The sequence below is a fragment of the Pristis pectinata genome, chromosome X (genome assembly GCF_009764475.1).
Source record: "Pristis pectinata isolate sPriPec2 chromosome X, sPriPec2.1.pri, whole genome shotgun sequence".
NCBI classification, from domain to species: domain Eukaryota; kingdom Metazoa; phylum Chordata; class Chondrichthyes; order Rhinopristiformes; family Pristidae; genus Pristis; species Pristis pectinata.
Window position 1 is genome coordinate 3,839,076 of NC_067450.1, and position 5,539 is coordinate 3,844,614.

The window sequence follows — 5,539 nt, forward strand, 5'->3', positions numbered from 1 at the left end:
ATGCCAGACATTCAAGTTTCCATTAGGGCATCCTCACTGAAATCTACTAACTGCTTTTGGCACAACTGCACCCTCAGACAAGTGAGCACCACATTGTTAGAAGCTGTCAAGGTAACTATGGCAATAAGAATTTATCGCCACAGGTTAGAGCTAGGGAGATTTGAAACATCTTGTAACTTGTCCTCTACTGTTGCATAAAGGGAGGCCAATGACAATCCTTATTCAAAGACAGCCATCAATAATTCATTCTCTCATCAGACACCATCAGGTGGAGAAATGGCTTTGCTTGTAAAATGGGAAGAGGATCATGCATGAAAACATCTGATAACTCAGTTGCAGACATGATACCAATGTTTTTGGCAGACTTTTGGCTGGCTACATTTGATTTACAAGACAAATCAAAGAGTGGCTACAGAGCAACAAAAGTTAACTACTGTCAACATGGCCGATAATTCTGGTAGACAACCCACTCCAGTGTGGGCAATCTGAATATAGTGAAACCTATGTTGCCATAAGAAACATATTAGTCACTATTTGCTTGCTCAAGAAAACTGTATCCGCTGCCTGGAGCAATCTGGAGGAGCAGAGTGGGTGTAAAGATTAGTGATGGTGTACTGCATGATGCATTCTCTCTCCATGATGAGGGCACAGCCCTTGCCACCAGGTGTACAGGAAGCAGTTGAAGAGCAGGAGGAGGGAGTGGAAGAGAGGAGGAACTTCCCTTTTACCATAGGCTGTCCAGAAGAACTTATCAAAGTACGATTCCAGTAATAGTAACTCCAATTCCCCAGTCACTAACTTTCAGTGCCCACTTGGCTGCAATGCAAAATAAGTCGCCGCAAAATATAAGTCGCCACAAAATAAACATTCCAATTAAATTTATAAGTTAAATCATGTCGACATGTACATACATTTGCCAGAAATAATTTTGTTCTGTAGTGCTACTCCAATGGTTGCAGCACATGGCTTTGGAAGATGCCCTCAAAGAGCTAGAAGGTTTAGATGTAGATTGTGTCATTGAGACATGGGTAACAGCAGTCCAGGCTGACTGGCTAGCAGGCAACAAGCACTGGTGGATTGATGAAGTGCATAGAAAAGCAGCAAATGGAATTCAATCTGAAGAAGTATATGATAAAGCACTTGGGTAAAACAATCAATGCAAAGGAATACACAATAATGGTAGAATACTGATAAATGTAGAGGAATAAAGGGGGTCTTGGTGTACATCCATGGATCCCTAAAGGTAGAATGAAGGGTAGAGAGGGTAGTAAGGAAGGCAAGTGGGGTACCTGCCTTTATCAGCTGAGGTAAAAAATATGAAAGCAGGGAGGTCCAGCCAGAACCATATAAAATACTAACCAGGCCACAGCTAGGGTTTTGCGTACAGTTGTGGTCACAACATTAGAAGAGGTGATAGCATTTAAAAAGAGTACAGAGGAGGCTAACTAAGGTTTTGCCAGAGCTGGAGAGGTTCTTTATGAGGAAAGATTGGCTAGGGTGGGTTTATTCTTTCTTCTGGATCAAAGGAAGCTAAGGGGAAAATTAATCAAGTTGTATAAAATTATGAATTATACCTCCCTAGACAGAGTGAAAGGGAAGGACCTGTTACTATTAGCAGAAAACTAGGGGGCATAGATTTAAGGTAACAGTAAAAGGATTAGAGAGAAGTTGGGGAAATCTTTTTCACCCTGTGTGGTGGTGGGGTTCTGAAACCCACTGCTGAAGCGGTGATGAAGGCAGAAACTTTTGTCACATTCAAGTGCCAAGATGAGCACTTGATCTGCTATTGTGTGCTGCAATGAAAGCTACAACACTGGCCATCCTCATTGGGTCTACAAGCGTGCAAAAGGAGGTCACCACCTCTTCCACATTGGAAAGTACAAGCTCCAAGCTCTTCTCCAAATTCTATGGCAAGTTGGTGCTGAACTCTTCCATGCTCCTTGACATTTGGGAAGTTTTTCAATGCATGAAGCATTTCAAAGAATATACACATTCTGCCCTATCAGATCTCAAGAGTCCTTTGCAGCAAAATTCATGTATGCACTCTACCTCTGGCAAGCAGGGACCTGCACTATCTTTGCTCCCAACCTTGGCTGCAGGCCACCTGTGCTCAGTGTCTCACCACATGCAGATCTTGCCTCTATGCTATCCTCTAAATTACGCATAGTGTCAGTTTTTGAGCTGTGTGCATTAAATTGATTAACAGCATTTCTTCATCATTCCTTCCTCTCCCTGCATTGACTCATTGGGCTGCATTTCTTGGGTTTCTGAAATGGAATAGGAACAGGGTTATGGCTGCACTGAGGGGAGGTGGGAAGAGGTGACAGGTGGCATAGTGCAGTGTGGAATTGAGAAATGTAAGTTACACCATCTGCAACTTGCAAATCTGAAATGAGTATGCATTGATGGAAAGGAGCCATATGGGAGGAATTAGAATGTAATTATCATAGACAGTTTCAGCCCCACTGTTGGCCACATGCTCAGCAATGGATATACCAGTAATGGCTAGCACAACTCCATGCCAACTATCCCTTTGCCTCCACAGATGCTGCTTGACCCGCTGAGTTCCTCCAGCAGTTTGTTTTGTTGCCCCACATTCCAGCATCTGCAGTCTCTTGTGTCTCCACCTCCTCTTTGAGATGGACAGGCCACTTTTTAACCAGTGGTACCCACTCACAATATTAGCCCATTACTACTATCCAGCCACTTAACAGTAACAATCATTCTAATGGGTTGGTTGTATGAAGTTGGCTGGCATTGTACTGAATGGGCCCAGATGATAAAAACAGATAATGCTAGAAATACACAGTGGGTCATGCAGCATCTGTGGAGAGAGAAACAATGTTTCAGGTCAATAATCTTTCATCAGAAACCATCAGTCAGAATCATTCATTGAATTTGCCATGCTCATTTTCAGAGACTATAAAATTCAGCCCCCAGGCTTTCTTGTCTGTTAAATGAGAGGATTATTTTTAAAATTTAAGCCCAGTTTCCTGATTCCTACCCTACACCTTTCCATTCCCTCATGCCATAAAAAAATGATAATCACTTTGTTTTTCTAAATTGCATAATTGTTTTATTTTAAATGAGTTAAATTCTCAGTTAAAATAGCAGGGAGATGAATTTGATACAAGCATGTTAGCAATTCATAACCTAGAGTTGCTCACAGGCATTTCTAGCTCTCATATTTTTAAAAAGGTTTTCAAGCTCTTACAGATCTTAAATGTCATTCTTATTACCTCCCCACTGTTGACAACTCTTGCACTTGATACATCCTGCAATTACTTAAAAGTGCCATTAAAACATATTACAATGCTACATTCTTTTAAAAAAAAGCAACAATTGATCTTCTTCAACATAAGAGAAAGACCTCATGCTTCATATCCACACTGGAGGGAAGGGGGCTAGAGGGGACTGCAAGGTGTTTGGTATTCATTGCTGTTTCCTTGCTAAAGTTATTCACAAAATTTCTAAAAGATTTTCTAAAATCTATTATTTTCTAATCTTGTAACAAAATTCAGCATCACTTCATTAAAATCACATGCTATGTGCTCAAAATACCTGAATATATTTCCACTTTATAATAAGCAATCGGAAGGATAAATCTTTGCCAATCCCTCCCAGTGTCGGTAGATTGCTTTGTTTAATAATGAATTAGTACAAATTGGATTGTATTTCGCTGTCTGACCTTCAGTAATCTATGTAAATTATTGAAATAACACAATGAAGCTTGTGTAAACACAGTAAACTAACATATCTTCATGACTGTATAATTTTGAAATATTCCAATTGGTGGCATTTTCGGTGCCATTAATTTTTTATACAGAGACAGCAGCAGCATTCAATCTACATTTTATAAGAGCTGTCAAGGTTTGTGAGCTGCAGGAAAGAGCATGACATTAGTATTTGCGTGATTCAAATTGAACTGAATTGGTTTGATTCATTCCCCTTGACGTAAAACAATCAGCAGTTTTACTGTATTTTAACAAATGAGGGAGTTTAAAATTCTGCTAAAGATATTCAGAGTTAATTTTTGGGAAGTGGCCATTGCTGTCATGGTCAGTTTCTACTGTCCATTCCAGTTGCCCTGAGAAGGTGATGGTTGGCTTTCCCTGGCAGGTGGCGGAAGCTGGATCATTAGAAGTATTTAAAATGGAGGTGGATAAATATTTGATAGATCGAGGAATAGAGGATATAGATAAATGGCACAGAAGAGGAGTTGAGGACAGGAAGGATCAGCCATGATCAAATTAAATGGTGGAGTGGCTTGAAGGGCCTGATGTTCCACTCCTGATCCTATTTTCTTGTGTTCTTAAACAACTGCAGTCCGTGTAAAGGAACTTGCACTGTTACTAGGTAGAGAGTTTCAGGAGTTTGACAATGAAGGGAATGACAATAAATCACCGAGTCAGGATGGTGGGAGTGTGATTTGGAGAAGAATTTGGCCATGATGTACAAGTTGCTGTCTTTGTCATTCTATGCAGTGGAGATTGGAGCTTAGGAAGTCCTTCCAAGAACCATTGCTATGTTACGTGATTGCATTCTGCATATAGTAAAGAACACAGCCAAAAAAAAATCCACTTTGAGATGAGGGTGAAGTCATTTTGGAACAACTGACTTTATCCTAATATCATTATCATTGAAGGCATGACATCAAACACAAGAACAATGGTTTAGGATAAGAAAAGGATCATCTGGACTTTCAATTCTATCCACTATTCAAGCCTTAATTCAGAACCTGATCTGACCATTTCTCCCCTTTTCCTTCCCTCAGATCCTACAAGTCTGCCAAAATACAGCTGATTTCATGTTTATTCATTTAAACCTAGTGCTGTATCTATTATTATTCGCATGTACACCTTGGGCCAGATCTTGGTAGCTATTGATAGCAGTTCCAATTAGAATTGCTGGGGTACAACTGCAGTAAGTTCCAAACTTCTGCACATATGCTGTTAAATATGGAAGTCTAGAACTCACTGACTGATACACAAAGTAGAATCTGATAGTTTGCTCTGCTGCAACACACTGCGTGGATATTTACAAACTCATAATCCTTCACAGCTTTTACAATCAGCAAAGACTTCCGCCCCCCGGGTTTTGCTGGCTGTCAAAAGGCTTTCTGGGGCATTCCAGAGGCAGGGTCTCCTCACCACTGAGAGCACCACTCGGAAGCTTACAACCCAATAGTATGAACATTGAATTTTCTAATTTCAGGTAACTCACACTCCTGGTGTTCTCCTCCCACACCTACTCACCTGTCCATCTAGTTTTCTTCTCCTTTGGTTCACCTTTCCCATCCCCTCTCCCCTCCTTCTTCCCCACCTGGTTCCATCTGCCCATCATTCTCCCCCCACACACATCTGGTTACACCTAACACCTACCAGCGTCTGCCCCACCCCTCCCTCATATTGCTGTAAACTGGTAATCTTTCCTCTTCCCTCTCAACCCTGATGCAGGATCTCAACCCAAAACATCAACTTGCTCCTCTTGCCTCCACAGATGCTGCTTGACCCTCTAAGTTTTCCCAATGTTCTGTTTT